This window comes from Carcharhinus amblyrhynchos, chromosome 6 (assembly GCF_965287045.1).
Source record: "Carcharhinus amblyrhynchos chromosome 6, sCarAmb.v2.hapA, whole genome shotgun sequence".
In the NCBI taxonomy this organism is placed as follows: Eukaryota; Metazoa; Chordata; class Chondrichthyes; order Carcharhiniformes; family Carcharhinidae; genus Carcharhinus; species Carcharhinus amblyrhynchos.
The window spans coordinates 100,303,045-100,321,189 of NC_137329.1; the positions used below are offsets into that span (position 1 = coordinate 100,303,045).

The following is an 18,145-nucleotide window of genomic DNA, read 5'->3' on the forward strand; positions in this document are numbered from 1 at the left end:
TTCTTGTTGAGATGGGGGGGGGGGGGGGTGAGGGTGAGGGTATATTTGGGGAGGGGAGTGGAGTGGAGGGGAGGGGGTCTTCTGGAAGGTTTGGTGTTAGTTAAGAAGCAAATACACTGGAGTGAAGGGAGAGCGCGAACCCGGGCAGCGCGAGCTGAGCGGAGCTAGATTGCTGAATATTTATTGTGCATTCCCCCCCCCCATGTACACAATAGTCTTTCTTTATTCAAGGGGGAAAAAAGTGCATTGGCAAAAAAAATGAATCCAGTCTGAATAATAATTTCATCCTGTAGCACCCCCCCGTCCCCCTCCCTCTCCGATTAAAGCGCCGCTTTCACTTGTGGTAAGTTTTGTTTTAAGTTTTCTTTCGCTCCAACTCAAAAACAAAGTTGAGTGGTGGTTGAGGCTTGCAAGGTTACAATTTTTCTCTTTCTCTCTCGTGTCGGTTTTATTATAGAAGTATATTCCACTCCCCCCCCCCCCCATGCATATTGAGGACATTGTTGCCCGCGGCCCCCCCCGTGCTTGTGTTTTTTTAATGCAGTCTTTTCGCCTTCATGCTTTCTCACTAATTTAAACGGGACGCCCCCCCCCCTCCTTTCCTTCCCTTCCACACTTCTCAGAGACACAAGGACTGCGTTATTTTGTGCAGCCGGCTTCCCCGCCAGCCACCTCCTCCCCAGTCACTCGCACAGCCCAAAGCGGGACGAAACCATTCTTGTCCAGAAGGGTAACTCTCTCTCTCTAATAGCCGCAGCCCAACCCCCGGCTCCCAAAGTCAGCTAACGCATTTTTCCGCATCGATTTAAACCTGTCTGCTTTTTTTAAAACAAAACCCCAAGAGATGAATTATTAACCAGCCCGGACGACTGTTGACAATCTCTCCACTGAGAGAAAAAAATCACAAGTAAGTTGCAAAGAGTCAAGGAAACTCCGCAGGCCTTGATGCGAACTTTTGTTAACCTCTTAAGTGCACTGAAGCCCATTCAAGATTATTCTCTCCGCACCCCCCCCCCCCCCCATTTTCCTCAGTTATTATTGACATTATGGTGCATGGTTTAATTGAGAAGTTAGGCTCAGTGTTTAGTTGAGTGTTGGAAATTCCATTTATTGTAAGGAACAGCTGAGCTAAAGAAAGTTGACAAATTGAAAGATGTTAGTGCCTCTCCTCTTGAGGCAATATGAAGTTATAAAGTTTACTTGTTGGTCACAAGTAAGGCTTACATTGAATATATGATATATTCGGAGAATTTATTCACAAACAAAACTTGGGTGAGGGAAAACTGACTCATTTCATCTGCAAATCAACATGTTTGAGAGATTTGTGTTCTCAAGTGTTAGCCTGGTTATAAGAAAAGTGGAGGGAGGGAATGGCAGTTTGTTTGTTTTTGTTGCAAAAAATTGGTGAAATATTTCTGCACTTGCATCACAACTTTCCAGAGTTCAATTGCCAACTGTCCACCTAATGTTGCAAGTGTTTGCGAAAACAAAACCCGAATGTATAATCTTGCGAACGCACACCACTTGAGCTGCGTGACATTAGCTGTATACAAAATCTTATAACTGTTGCATGTCTGCAGCCCATTGACAAGTTATTTGTATGGTAGCAAGTTTGGCAGGTCCAAAATCTGAGGCAATCAAAAAGCATCTGAATATCAGTGCCTCTGAAAAAAAATATTTTTATAAGTGTTTTTGCTGTTGGCTCCATATTAACACAACACGTCATAAGTGAAACACTTTTCAAAACAAACCGCATATACTTGCACTACATTTTAACGTTCCTTCACTCTTCTTTCCTTAACTCTCGCTTTGCACTTTGCTGGGTTTCTGGAGCTTTGACCTGAACTTCCCCATCTTTTGTATCTGCTGTTCAGTGCCATTGTCAATCGTGACCCTCAGGTTAAATCACCACCAGTCAGCTCTCCCTATCAAAGTGGGGAGCAGCCTTATAGTCCTTTGGGACATTTCATATAGTGACTGTTGCTGTTACTTTGTGCAGGTGGTGGGTATTAACTAGGGATTCACTTGTGCTCCTATGAATGGAGAAGACTGAAACTGTGCTTGTTGGATTAGGAGGTGTATACTTGTAATTTGTAACTCTAAATAAATGCTTATGAATATTGGCTGTAGTTCTATCCTTGACCAACTGGCTTTCTGAGGCACAACAACCACATTGGTGCCACTTGCAGCCAGTTTGGTTACGCACAAATACTGTGTGAGCAACCCTTCCACATCACACCAATTTACAGTGGTAGCTGCTTCAGCAACAGGCACATTATTAATCCCCAATGTAATTTTCGTTGAGGCCATAAAACATTTACGTCTGCAAGTTATATTTTTGGAGCAGTTGTGCATTTTGTCACCTCTTTGAATTCCATGCTCAATGTTCAAACAACAGTGCTCAAAAAGGGTGCAGTACTGGTGCCAGGAAGTAATTGCAGTCAGTTTTGATTGGGATGGGAAGTATTTTATAATTACAGTTGAAAGATCTACATGTTTCACATCCTGAGGATGTTTTAAAACACTTTGCAGTTAATATGGTACTTTTAAAGTGTAATCACTTATTTTGTAGGGCAACATGCAAATAATTTAGAGACTGCTAGTTCTCACAAGTAACTGTTTTTGATAACCTTTATTTTGATGGCATTAACCAGGACATTAGAATAACTCGACTGCTCTTCTTCATGTCAAAGCTATGGCATCTTTTGCACACACCCAAGTAGGTGCATAACGTCCTCAGTTTAATATTTTATATAAAAATAGTATCTCTGACCATGCAGTGCACCTTTGGAACTACATTGGACTGTCGGCCTGGAACATCTGCCCAAATCATGACTTGAAACCCAAAGCACTTATCAATGTGTTGATGCTGACACACAGTTTGTACCTCTTGCCTGCTCATGCTTGGCTCCATTGGACGCTGATCCATGGAGTGCATCAGCTTCAAATTCATTGCCCTCTTTAAGATTGATCAACCTCCGTATGACCAAGAGATGTAGGAGTAGAAGTAGGCCATTTGGCCTATCTTCCTTTCATCAGTGAACCCCACCACTTTGCTTTTCAAACTTCAAATACTCGCTATTCTCCACTGCACAATTTCCTGCTCCAAGCTTTCAGTTATCTCTGACTCTTACTCCGGAATGTTCATTATAACCCAATAGGAAACCTTAAAATTAACCTCTTAAATGCTTTAAGGCAGCTCCCCTGTGGTACCACTAGTCCATCCAAATTCTCCCATACTCTGACTTCACGATCCATGCAACAGCATAATTTTTGACTTATAATGACTAATGTTGTGGGATATCCACTGGGAGGCATCATAATGCTTAGCAGATTCAGATATATGACCTGATGTACATTCAGTTCTGAAACTGCTCTCAGATTTATTAATTTTTATGAAAAGTCAAGAGTCTAAATCAATTCCCATCATCATACCTGATGTAGCTATATGGCTTTTTTGGTAAACAGTAAAATATAACTACTTCAACATTATCAGAATTGCTCAATTCTTGTGCACCTTGGGCTTCTAGTCAAATTGGGTAATTGGAGAGTCTGGACTGTTTGCAAGGTAGTGAGGCCAAAAGGAGTAATGGACACTGCCATTTTGCAGCATTCCAAAATCCTTAGAACTACAAGCTTTCTGGCTGTTTTTGGACAGTACCTGGAAGGCTCAGCAGCTGGCAAACATTATCATTGCTGGAGAATTCTCGAGGTTTCCAGTAGCAGCTGGTTTTCAACCCATGGTTTTGGATATATGTTCCTACCAATTTATTGCCTGTACCTGGGGAATATTGGACCAGTGGTAGTGAACTGAAGATAGAATTACAGGCAGCAGGCATTTGGTCATGATCCACATAATGTGATGTGGGGAAGTGGAATATTGGGCCATGGTGTGTTTCAATTGCATGCAAAGTTTTGAAAGCCTGCTAATATAATTTATCATTGGGTTCCAATAAACACTAGTGAGGGATTTGGTTAATCTAGCACAATGTTTCGCAAGCAGAAGTGCAATAAAGTCTAAAAGATAATTTCCTCTATGTGCCTGACCCACTTATGCCAAAAGAATTTTGGACTGATCTAGACACATATTTATACTGCAATTATCACTACTTTGTACTTTTATTAATGGGACTTTAATGTTGTTGTGAGTGAGAATTGAACCCTTTTATAAGTTTGATTCACATTTATCTAGGAGTTCATACAAAATAAACTCAACTTTGTGATGGTGGTGTGCCTTTAAGAAATATATTTTTTATCATGTTCTCTGCACTTATAAGAGGGTTAGAAGTCTTTTTATTGCTATTTAAATGGTGTTTTGTTTATTTTTACTCTGTGCCTTTTGTACTTTCTGGGATTTTTATGACCATAAATTGTCGGGAAAAGAATAATGGATAGGTCAGGTGCCTTTGGACAGTTTTTTAGTTTTGCTTTCAGTTTTGGGCTGCTGGCTGCTGTGTTTTAGTTAGAAGGTGTTTTCACTTTAGGCTGGCTCGAGTATTCTTTCTCTCCTTGGTATTGTAAATTCTGCTGGCTAGTTGGAAGCAGGTCTTCTTGCCTTCCTGGAGTGAAAATTCTGCTGGCTAGTAATTAGAATGTCTCTGTCCCTTGAAGTGGTTTGCTGGAGAAAAACTAGAGGCCAGTAGTGGCATTATTGCTACCTTGAGTCTACTGGGAGTTACAAGGCTGGGAAGTCAGACTTTCAATTTTCCAACCAAAGGACTAAGTTCCAGCATCACGTAAACATTCTTATTTTCTCTTTTTACACCTGTGGCTGAGGTATATTTTTAAGGAGGTTTGTTTGATTGGAACATTTCATACAGCAAAGATTTATACAATATCATGGTTGGTTTTTCTTGTTTGTAATTAGTAAAAGTTATTGCTATATGTTAACTGTATTCTGAAATAAACTTTGTTTGATAAAAGCTCCTTAGTGGGTCAGGTGAATCATATCTGAAGTGAAACATCTCATGCTTACTCTAGCCAAATTCAAAATACAAAACCTATGATCCAGGCAGACTTCATAAAACACTTTGGGGTTTCTGAACTGAATTATAACAAGATCCTAAAAAAAATCTGATACCTTTTTCCCTTTGACTTTGTTCTTGATTTGGAAGTAAAATATTATCGGTCCAGCTGGGAAATATTGGCTAGAATTTCACCACCCTGCCCATCGTGACAACTGGAGCGGGGTGGGGGCAGAACATGGAAAGGTCTGTTGGCAGGATTTTATGGTTTTAGGATGAGCAAGGCTGTATAATCCACCCATTTAGTCCAAACTAAAATACTGAATAACATAATGAAAATGTTAGTGTTAAATGGCAAGGGATGCATCCTGATCTTTATCTTGGGGAGAGAGAAAAATAAAGTGAAGGGCCAAGACTCACAGTGTCAACACCACTTAGGCTGAAAGGATTAAAAGGGGTGATGAAGTAAATTGGCAAGTTGTAACTGGTTGATGTTACACAGGGGTTTAAAATGTTACAAGGGTAAGGTGAAGTTGCGGTAAATAAAGACATTCACAATTCTGAAGTCACAGGGACAAAGGAGTTGGGAAAGGAGACTTCTGATTAGGCTTTGTTTCATTTTGAAGATGTAGGAAACGTAAGATGAGGTATTTGCAGCTCAGTGGGAAAAAAAGGGATGATAGTTTAGAGAAGTGCTGGCAAAAGAGGACAAGGAAAGCAATGACTAAGAGAAGGAAGTTGGAGCCTGGGAGCAAGAGGGGAATCATTTTATTGTCTCTCATTTAGATGTAAGGAGTTAGATCCTTCCTACCTATTGGGCTGTTGTTCACTATAACCTTTTTTGTTATTCATTCATGGGACATGGATGTCACTGGCTGTTCAGCATTTATTGCCCATCTCTAGTTGCCTGAGGACAGTTGAGAGTCAACCACATTGCTTTGGCCCTGCAGGTCAGAGTCACATGTAGGTCAGACCAAATAAGGATGGGGGATTTCCTTCCCTAAAGGACATTCATGAACCAGGGACTTCAAAATATTTGAAAGGGAATGGTTTAGCATAATGAGGACAGACTGATTGAAGGAAAGATTTAAGACAAGCAATATCAGTCATTGAGAAGGATAAAGAATGGAGCCATCAAAGATCAAGAGAGAATAGCTATTAGCTAAACATATGAGCATCCTGATGAATCTGTACAATCAATAAAAGAAAAATGAAAGCAACAAAGGGATAGTTCATTATCACTGTTGTGGGCAATCACTTGTCTTTTGCAAAGCCTGCCTGTTTTTCATTGCATTGGGTTTGATTAATTTGTGAAGAGCTGACAGTTGAATCTGCCAGATTATTGCCCATTGGTGAGGTATAAAACCTGCCTCCATATTTTCTTAGTCCTATCAAAATGTGTGGGGAAAGAAAGAAGTAGTGATCTAAGTACTTTGCTGAGAGAAAAGGAGGCTGTATGTGAAGAGGATGTGAAACAGAAGGAAGGTGATGAATATAGAATGGAGTGAACAGAAAATAATAAAAATCATCAGCAAAAATGGGCAGGATTAGATGATGATGAACGAATGAGGTAATTGATATGAAAAGGAACACAGAGAAAGTCTTCAAGAGAATTCTAATGAGCAAGAGGATGAGCTAACAGTTACATTATGGGCAGTCTAATTGGAGGGAACATTTTTTAGTGAGAGACAATTTATTTGTAACTTAGTCGGGGTGCATCATGCTAGACCCCGTCAAAATAAAATACTTTGAATAAATTATTCACAAAAGTGTTCAAGATCAGACTTCAGTTATGCAACCTAAACAACACATCTTCAGTAGAATAGACTTGTCAGAAAATATGCTGTAGGTCATGCAGAAGGCCATAACTTTGAAGATGATTGGTTAATTGACAGTAGCTTCCATCGATTTAGTATTGATATAAAGAAGGGAGATCATTGATTCATTTTGGCAGGATGAATGTGGAGAGAGTGCGTAAAATAAAGGGAGAAACTCTTGAGGTGTGTAGGAACAAAGGAACTCCTGTATATACGTACTAATGTTATTGAAGATGGCAAGACATTTTAAGAGAACAATTAGTAAAGCAATTGGTATCCTAGGTTTTATTAGTAGGGACATTGAGTATAAGAGTATGGAGGTCAAGACACGAGTTAGGTATCATCTGCAATATTGCATTCAGTTCTGAGTGCCACACTTGAAGAAGAACGTGAAGGCTTCGGATAGAGTACAGAAGAGATTCACAAGAATGATTCCAGTGATAAACCACTGTCACTATGATAGACTGGAACTGTTTTGAAAAGAAGACTGAGAGAAGACTTGAGAGAGATATTCAAGATTCTGAGGGGAATGGACAGGGCATATAGTGAGAAACTGTTCCAACTAAATGGTACACCAACAACTAGCAGGTACAGATTCAAAATAATGGGCAAAAGGAGAGTGATGAGAGGAAAGCTTATTTTAATTAAGAGGGTGGTTGGAGTCTGGAACAAAGTTTCTGAGATGGTGATGGAGGCAGGTTTGATTGAGGTATTCAAAAGAGAATTGGATTACTATCTGAAAAGAGAGAATGTGCAAGATTATGGGGATTAAGCAGACGAGTGAGACTAGATAGAATGCTCTTTCAGAGAGCTAGTGCAAACATGAAGGACTGAATGGCCTCCTCCTGCACTGTAAAGATTCTGTGAACACCTTTCTTGGGATTAATTCCAAGGCTGAGGTATTACATTTATATGGATAGACTGGAGAATATGAAGTTCTTCTTCGAGTACAGTAGGCTAAGTGGTGATTTGATAGAGAAGTTTAAAATCATGAAGGGATCAGATAGATTTAATAAGGGTGAATTAGTTCCACTGGTTAAAGGTTGACAACCTGACAACACATTAAAGGTGCCATGCCACAGAGGGTTAGGATTTAGAATGTACAGCCTGATAGGGTGGTGGAAAACAGATTCAGTTATAGCTTTTGAACAAACCTGTGCAAGTCTGATGGACCAAATAGTCTCCTGTACTAAGATAATGTACACAATATAGCTAAGTTTGAAGAATCTTGACCATATAGAAATGGATGTAATTATATGGTATGGCAGAGGATCATTCGTGATCAGCAGTATTATTGAAGTCTAAACTGCAAAAGACCCAGTGCGCCTGCTGGGGTTACAAACTTGGTTCAGTGACAGAAAGAATGGTCAGAGTCTCTTTAGGAAGACCATTGAAATTAGAATTGGAGGAGAAAACTGAATTGTAAATATCTGCTTTTTGTGGAGAATGGAAAGAAACTGTACCAATTGGAAGGAGAATTTTTAGATTTTATTAGAGATATTTTAGGCAAACAACCAAAAAGAACAGCTGTTGCAAAGAGTAGAAAGCTAGAACTTGACAGCTAGTGCTTTCATTAAAGTTGCTTTTGTTAATGCTACCTATGGAAATTGGCTTGGAATATGTCAGTCTGACCAAGATGCCAAGTACAATAGGTAGAGTTTTCTATGAGGGGTAGTAGAATAGCGAGCATGATTGAACAACGATGTAGTTCTAGATATGAAGGAAGGAGAACAGCAAAGTAGAAAATCTTCCATGGAAGCAAGAGCAGTTATTTATTCCACTGGCACAGATAGATGAATCCAAAGAATAAGAGCAGCGTAGTACTGCTGAAGAGATTCAAATAATTCTCTAAGATCACCATAGTTGGCAGTCATTCTGAACTATAAGAACTAACTGATTTGCTTTTTGAAAACAGCTCTGCAAGAGGCAGATAATGAAATAATGGTCATACAATTCAGATAAATGCATTCAAGTTGAGCTATTTTCGTAAGCATGATAACTAAATAGACTAGAGAGGAGGAGTGGTTTGGACTTTGGAAGAGCTTGCAGAGAGTTGGCTGTAAGTTTTTGTTTTCTAAGCTTGAGCTGAGTTTATATTTTGTCTTCCTTAAGAAAGGAAAAATATTGTCATGTAGATCCTGCCAATGTAGCAAGATGAGACACAGTCATGCACTTGTGGAATTTGTTATAGACGTATATCTGTCCTAAATTTATACATTGGTCTGAAGCTGGAAAAAGTGGAAAATTTTATGCATATTTGAAGGAGACCCAAGATAAAACAGTTGTTAGTCGAAAAGGTGATGTTTCTTAATGCAGGACCATTTACACTGTCAGTACCTTTTCCAACAACATCTTTCCTGTCAGTTACACTGGTGCTTCAGCTCCTTTTGATAGTGATTCAACAACTGACATAATAATTGAATGCAAAGTAATTAATTTAAAGAGAAACAATCCACCAGCCTAAGTTGGAGAATTTAGATTAATGCAAATGTTACAGTCAGCAGTTGATGGCATCAGCAGACTTTAGAAACAGCAAAAAGTTATGTACGTGATCAAAATGTACAGAGTGATTTAACCTGCTACAAATGTATAAGTTGTGAGGGATCACCATTGGAAAGAAAATAAACACTTTTTCTTTGACACTCGATTGCTTATTGTGTGGTGGCAGTCTCTACATCTATGTTCTTTTCTGTAGAATACTTAACATTGCAGCTTCATTCTCCAGGTAGTTGATGTGCCTGGAAAATATTTAGCTCAAGGGTTGTAAAAGCACATTAATTATTCACTTCAGCGAGAAATTTGTTACTTTGATAAAGCTAATGGACATCTGTTTACATAAGAGTCTTTGGAAAGTTGATTGACAGGATCATGTGATAATGTGGTTAATGTGCAGAGTTGGGTCTGTAGCAGGGAGAAAGAAGCTTTTGGAGTTGCTGTTGGAGGTCTGCTAAAGTCAGAGGTGTGTGTAGGCTGTCCCTGAGAACTTTCTGTCTCGCAACAAAGTCTCTGAGAGCTTCAAGAATGTTAACACAATTTGTAGCAAGTATGCCTGGGTTTGCTAACTATTTGCTTAAAATGCATGAATGGATCTTTTTTGGAACTGGAATAGTCATAAGCTAGAAAGTAAGTTGCTTCGTTTCATTTTTAAATATTGTTTAACTGATAATGGTTAAACTGCTTCATTTGTTAGTTATATTTAAACTGTATTAAATAAAGTTTGTTCTACATAAAAGATCCAGGCCGGAATGTTACAGCCATTCACACTGGTGGGATTTGCCCATCCTGCTGAAGCAGAGATTTGGCTGGGCACCGAATTCTCTGACCTCGCTGCAGCAGGAGCATGCTGTGAACGGCCAGTAAGATCGCATTCCCATACTTTCAGCGGAATCACTCCTGGAGAGAAGTATCCCATCCTCACATTGATGTGAAAAAGAAAAATTGTTGGAGTCTGTTCTGGAATCCTGATGTAGCTTAGGGTTCTGGTCCAGTATTCTAACAGTTGGCATTAATAAACTTCAGTTCTGGCTGAATTCTGTATTTGTATCTTAGGCATCTGAAATTGTTGTCCCCCTGTTGATCCTGGGTGACATTTTAATGGCCTCGCTCATCCCAAAACTGTAAAATCCCACCCGAGATCAACGGATCTTCCCATTGTCCACCCCCCACCAACTCCGATTCCTGTGGTGGGAGGGGCAGTAAAGTTCTGGCCTCTAAGTGACATTTTAGGTATTTTCAATCTGGATCCGAGTGAATGCAATTCCATGGGACAAACCTGTTCGCAGTTTTCTGCTGAATACTGACAAACCATAAGGAAAATTGGTGTGGGAAAAGAAACATTGGCGTCTTATCAACGATAATAGGGACAAACATAATTTGAATGCAAATAAACTGGGCAATTTGGCTCTTGTTTGCACAACACTGACACTGTGGATTTCCAATCATTGAATTTGTGTTGAAAAACAATTAATAGCCTATTGTCTTTATGGATAATTCAAAATATGCTCCCATTTTTATCCCAATAATTTGAAATAATTCTAATGTCTGAACATGAGTAGGATATTCAGCTCCTTGAGGATGTTCTATAAACAGAAAACTAATTTCAGAGTAACAGTAAGTAAAATCACAGGAGCAATGGAAGACTGATAATTAGTAGCCTTTCTTTGCAGTGTGCTCTATATATAGTGTGTGGGTATATTTTATATATATATACATAAATAAACAAAAACTCACAGTACATAGTCATGGAAATGTGAGGCAGTAGTGCTAACCACTGTGCCACCCCATCTGGATATTTAACTGCTAGTGTGCATGTTTCTTTGACTATCTGAAACTCAGGAGTTTGAAGGGGGATTGACAAGGCTGAGAAATTAACTGGCTGGAACACTTCCAAACACTGAGATCTGAAAGCTGATTCTTCACCAAACTTGCTCTGAGAATGTGCTTTCGTTGCTTTAGACATGATGGTAGGAGTCATGTATGGCACAAAGGAAGATGATTGCGGTGGTTGGAGGTCAGTTATCTCAGCTCCAGGACATCACTGCAGGAGTTTCTCATGGTAGTGTCCCACATGCAACCATCTTCAGCAGCTTCATCAATGACCTTCTTTCCATTGTGAGGACAGATGTGGGAATGTTCGCTGATGCCTGCACAATGTTCAGTATAATTCATGATTTCTCAGATATTGAAGCAGTACATATCCAAATGCAGCAAGATCTGAACAATACCCAGGCTTGGACTAACAAATGGCAATAACATCCATGCTACACAAATGTGGAATAATGGCACAGTAGTTAGCATTGCTGCTTCACAGCGTCAGGGAGCCGGGTTTGATTCTGGCCTTGAATGAAAGTCTGTGTGGAGTTTGCACATTCTCCCATGTCTGTGGGATTCCCTTTAGGTGCTCTGGTTTCCCCCCACCGTCCAAAGATGTGCAGGTTAGGTAGATTAGCCATGTTAAAGTTAGATGGATGAGCCATAGTAAATGAGCAGGGTTACAAAGATAGGGCATGCGGAAGGGGAGGAGGTGGGCAAGTTGGGTAAGATGCTTTTTTACAGAGTCTGTGGAAGGTGCAGACTTGATGGGCCAAATGACATCCTTCTGCACTGTAGGGATTCTATGATTCACACAACTGCCAGGCATTGACCATCTCTAACAAGTCAGGATCTAACCATTGTCTCTTGATATTTAGTAGCATTACCACCTCCGAATTCCCCACTGTCAACATCAAAACTGTGGCTACCAGGGTCAGTCAAAGGCTAGGAATCCTGCAGCGAATAACTCAACACCACCCAGGGCAAAGCAGCCCACTAGATTGCTACCTCTTCCACAAATATTCATTCTCTCCATCACTGAGGAACAGTGGCTGTTGTTTGTATCATTTACAAGATGCACTGCAGCAATTCACCAAGGTACTTTAGATGACACCTTTAGCCCCTTAGCCACTAACATCTAGAAGAACAAGAGCAGCAGAAACCTGGAAACACCTGGATGGTTCCCTCCAAGTCACTCACCATCCTGACTTGGAAACGTTGTCATTCCTTCACTGTCACTGGGCCAAGATCCTGGAATTCGCACTCCAACAGCACTGTGGGTGTACTTTACACCTCAGGGACTGCAGCAGTACAAGAAGGCAGCTCACCACCACCACCTTCTGAAGGGCAACTAGGGATGGGCAATAAATGCTGGCCTAGCCAGCAACTCCCACCCACATCCCGTAAATGAATTCAAAAAGATGATACTTTGGAAATCATTTCTACTACTGTGCAGGTTTCAATATTTATTTGCACTACCCAGCTGTCAGTCTTTGCAGCAGAATGGGAGCAGCTTGTGCAGATCTAACCTTGACCCTTGATGAGGGATAGAATGAATAGCACCAGTACCATCAGCAAGAGCAACAGCAGCTTTCTCCTTAGTCACCTGATGGTCCACAGGACAGAGGAATAAACACTAAGCTCTGGCTTGAAGAAAATGTTCCTAGCACAGGATATATAGTCTGAACTTTCTGTACATGGCTGAGCACTAGCGCTTCAGAAGGCTTACAGACTTGAGGGGCAAGAAACTACAAAAGGTTGTGAACGTAGCCCAGTCCATCATGTAAACCAGCGTTCCATCCATTGACTGTCTGCACTTCCCATTGCCTTGGAAAAGCAGCCCCCATAATCAAGGACCCCACATACCCCAGACATACTCTCTTCCATCTTCTGTTGGGAAAAGATACAGAAGTCTGAGGACGTATACCAAAGTGAGGGACTCAAGAACAGCTTCTTTCCTGCTGCCATCAGACTTTTGAATGAACCTGCCATATATTAGGCTTCTCTTTCTGTACATCCTATCTGTAACTGCAACATTATATTCTGCACCCTCTTCTTCCCCTCCATGTACTGTATAAATGGTATGTTTTGTCTGTATAGCACACAAGAAACAATACTTTTCATTGTATCCCAACACGTGTGACAATAATAAATCAAATCAGAAAATTAATGCAGCTGATTGCCAACATTTATAGCCCCCGGAACAAGACCTCCTGCCAAAAGTGGGCATGCATTGCCATTGGTGGGTAAGGTTACCGCAATCTGCAATTTCTTCTCAGTGATCTTCTTTATTCTTTCATGGAATGTGAGTGCATAATGCCCATCCTAATTGCCCTTGAGAGGGTAATGGTGAGCTGCCTTCTTGAACAGCTGCAGTCTATGTGGTGTAGCTACACCCATAGAGCGCTGTTAGGGAAGAAATTTTAGGATTTTGACGCAGTGACAGTGGTGAGAGAGTTCTGAGTCAGGATGGTGTAGGTAGTGGTATTCCCATGCATCTGCTGCCCTTGACCTTCCGTGTGGTAGCAGAAGGTGTTATCAAAGCAGCCCTAGTGAGTTGCTGCAATGCATATTGTAGATGCTACACTATGCTGATACCGTGCATTAATTGGTGCTGGAGGGAGTGGATGTTCATGTGGGGGATGGTCTGCCACTCAAGTGGGCTGTTCTGTCTTGGATGGTGTCGAGCTTATCGAGTGTTATTGAACATTCACTCATCCAGGCAAGTGGAGAGTACTCCATCACAGTCCTGTCTTCTGCCTTGTAATTGAGGAACAGGCTTTAGGGAGTCAAAATGAGTTATTGTCTTTAGAATGTCCAACTTCTGATCTGTACTTGTAGTTACAGTTATTGTATGGCTAATCCAGTTCAATTTCTGGTAAATGATAATCCACGGGATGTTGATAGTGAGGGATTCAGCAATGATAGTGTCATTGAATGTCATGAGAAGATGGTTAATTTCTCCCTTATTTTGGATGGTCATTGCCTGACACTTGTGTGGCGTGAATGTTATTTGCCACTTATGAGCCTGAGTCTGAATGTTGTCCAGGTCTTGCTGCAAATGGTCATGGACTGCTTCAGTATCTGAGGTGAATGATGCAATGAACATCTCCACTTCTGATCTTATGATGAAGAGAAGGTCATTCATCAGTCAGTTGAAGATGGTTGTGTCTCAGACACAACATGGAGAGACTCCTGCAGTGATGTCCTAGAACTGAGATGATTGACCTCCAACAACCACAACCATCTTCCTTTGTGCTAGATAGGACTTCAACTATTGACACCAGTTTTGCCAGAGCTCTTTGATGTCACACTTGGTCAAATGTGGTCTTGATGTCACGGGCAGTCGCTCTCACCTCTCTTCTTGAGTTCAGCTGTTCTATCTGTGTTTAGCCTAAAACTGTAATGAGACCAGGAGCTGAGTCCCCTGGCAGAACCCATTCAGCTCCTGATCTCACCTCCGGTGGTGACATCCATAGAATCTCTGAGTCTACTGCACACAAATGTATCTCCAAGATGCTTGATGATACATTTACCAGGGCTGTCACTTACATCCACTGTGCTACTGATGAAGCCAGTCAGAACTAGACAGTACTTGGATTTGCTGCTCTATAACTGTATTCCCATAGGTACACATGCAGTAATGAAAGTACCCTCAGATCAAGCAGCAGTATTCATCAGTAGAAACTCCATTAATGTTAATCTGGTAGGTAGCCACCAAAAGAAAATCACGTTTGCTGAAGATATCTAGGAGATGCCTTGATGCCTTCACTCTGAACTGTCAAGACTGCTCAAGATCTTCACGTCTTCTTCAACAGAGTCAGCGGATGGTTTCTTGGAAATAAAAGCTACTGTCTAAGAATATGGCTGGTGTCTGTGGAGCAACCTTGTCCTTTCCTGGTGATACATTCAGAGACACATGAACACAAGAATGGTCACTGACTGATCCATTGGATTGCTGAAGATGTAATTCAGGTGCCTGGATAGATCAGGGGGCACACTTTAGTACGTGCCTGCAAAAATGTCTAGAATGATACTGATCTACATAGAAACATAGAACAGTACAGCACATTACAGGCCCTTTGGCCCTCGATGTTGTGCCGAGCTTTGTCCGAAAACAAGATCAAGCTATCCCATTCCCTATCATTCTGGTGTGCTCCAAGTGCCTATCCAATAACCACTTGAAAGCTCCTAAAGTGTCTGACTCCACTATCACAGCATCTATATAGGGTTGGGGAGAAGACCACAGCTGCTGGAGGAAAAGAATCTTGCAAAGGCTAAGGTAAGGTCAGCTGCAAACTTAGCTACTAAGAATGCATGACATGCTTCAGCTGATCTGAGATTCTAAGATGTATAGAATCCTTACTGTGCAGAAGGAGGCCATTTGTTCCAATGAGTCACTGACTGACAGAATATCCTATCCAGGCCCTCTCCCCTACCCTATCCCCGTAACCCCACACATTTACTATGGCAAATTATTCTAAACTACACATCTTTGGACACAGTGGGGAAATTAGCAGTGCCAGTCCACCTAACCTGCATATCTTTGGACTGTGGAAGCACCCGGTGTAAACTCACACATGGGGAGAATGTGTAAACTCCACACAGTTACCCAAGGCTAAAGTTGAACCCAAGTCCCTGGCACTAACCACTGTGCTGCTGTACTGTCCTTGATACGTTTTAAGATTAATTTTGTATATATTTTAAATCAGGAGGCTGGAGATATTTGTGTTCTTGATCTGATACTTCACAATTTGGTATTAACCACCAGTTAATGGAGAAAGGCTGGGGCAGAAGTTGTAGTGGAATTTATTTGTATAGTGCAGTTGGGAGGAATTTCCTATTTTTTAAAATAATCTTGTGTGATTTGATACGGTGCAGCATTTGGACAATGGAAGCGTTCATAAGATCTGTAAGTGTGACTTATGAGTTTGACATTTGGAGCAACAAAATGATCAAATATTATCTCCGGAATGTTTGACCACTATTGCACAAGCTTGTCAAATTTCAGCAAGTATTGTCTGTGCTGAAGTTGAGAAAATTTTTCAATCGCTTAGTTGGAAAATAGTTTTTTTTAAAAGATATAGTGGCAGCCAAGTCAATGTTATGTTTATAACATTCCTTTTAACTATCTTCACTTTCTTCTCTTGCTATTTTTGCCCTTCATCTGAAAATCTTCTCTAAAATCCCTAGCTCATTTGCTTTTTAAAATTAATTTTGTTTGTTTTCATTTCTCTTATTCTCATATTTTTATTGTCTTGCTGTGTTTTTACCATTCGAATTCCCGCATATATGTCTGGATGGATGCCATGCTTCACATTTTCTTTTCCCTCATGTTCCATGTCATTTTTTTTCATTCACCTTCTTCTCTCCTCCACTCACCAGCATTCAAATAATGCAACTAACCCTCTGGTATGATCTTGAGAAATGTGCAAATCAAGGTTTCGTTTAAGAAACCTTCAGAGGTGCAGCAACTGAATGTTCCCTGTGGTCTTGGTGCCTTCTCTCTTTTTTTAAACTATGCAGTGATTTGCATTTCCATATTACTCCCTATGGACACAAAAGGAACTTGGAGTATTTTGCAGGGTTGTGAAACACAGATGGATAGCAAGCAGGAAAGACAAAAGGTAAGAGGGTAATTAGATGTGAGTGCAAGCATGTTGAAACAGAAGGGGAAATCAGCTGCTTTTGATTGCTGTGAAACAATATGGGGGTAGGACATTCAACCCTGCAAGCTTGTCTGCCATTCTGATCTGTACCTCAGTTCCACTTACTGGACTTGTTCCATATTCTGTGTGTTCTTGTCCAATAAAAATCTATTGAGGAAATGGAAATGCTGTGCGAATGAGTTCTACAAGGCAAAAAAAAAATTGCACGTTGGGGTGTGCAAATTCCTTATGATGGACTTCTATGTGCAACAGAGCAACAAAATCCTGCTTGGATTATCCAGCATCTTCATACTGTCACCATTTCAAGTGTCACAAACTCTGAAATTTTATTCTCTTCAATTTCTTTTTTGTACTTCTTTGGAGACAGTCATTCTGCCTATTCAGGTTTCAAAGCATTGAAAATGCACCTCACAGACAGCCAAAATATCTATAATTCTTAATCGATCTGGTGGCATTGTACACAGTATAGATAGCATAAAAGTACAAAAGAGATATTGATAGACTAGGTGAATGGACAAAACTATGACAGATGAATTTCAGTTGTAAGTAAGTCTGAGGTTATTTGCTTTGGACCAATAAAAGGATAGATCAGAGTATTTTCGAGATGGTATGAAGCTAAATACAATTGATGCCCAAAGAAATTTGGGGGTTGTTAGGGTGCTAGATCAGAAACCCCAAGGTTTAAACATGAAAATAAACAACTTTTAACATCTAACGTATCACTATTCCATTCCATTCAAGCAATATTTCTCTGATAGACTTAAATCCCACTTTGAAATTAGTAAGCAAATTCAGGTATACTTGTTTTTATTTGGGCTTTGGAGCTTTCAGAGAGAGAGCCTTTAACCAACTGCAGTTAACAGCTTCCCTTAAAATGAAAATGAAACTGGTTTTTGCTCCAAGCCTACGTCCTCCCATTTCTAGTATCACATGATTCTGTCCCTGTATTCCTGACTCAGCTTGTTACTTTAATCAAAAAACACTCACTAAGCCTTCTGCTAAATAAACACATCCATAAAATTAATAATTATACTGCTTTCCAGTATCTGCTGCATTCCTGCCAGACAAACCAACTGCTTCTAACAAGATACTGCATCTTTAAGCAGTCCCCCGTACACATAAAATGTATTAAAGCACAATATCATCACAGGGTTCAGGGGCATAGATTTTTAAAATGCCACGTATAGGTGCAGAAAATAATAAAAGCAAATTAAATGCTGGCCTTTATATCTAGAGGACTGGAATATGAGGATACAGAAGTTATGCTGCAGCTGCACAAACCCTGGTTTGACCCCACTTGGAGTGTGATGAGCACATCTGGGCACCTTAGGGAGGGTATACTGGCCATGGAGGGAGTGTAATCTAGATTTACCAGTATAATACG

At 40.4% G+C, this 18,145-nt stretch overlaps 1 protein-coding gene across 2 annotated transcripts in view; it reads left to right on the forward strand.

Moving 5' to 3' along the window:
- The first annotated feature begins 305 nt into the window (after positions 1-305).
- Positions 306-18,145, forward strand: part of foxp2 (forkhead box P2) — a 708,352-nt gene continuing 690,512 nt past the window's right edge. The window contains exon 1 of one of the 2 annotated variants that reach the window (XM_080191077.1): positions 306-343. The gene's annotated coding sequence lies outside the window, so the exon portion shown is untranslated. The remainder of the gene's footprint in view (positions 344-18,145) is intronic. The other variant, XM_080191073.1, reaches the window with a different exon arrangement.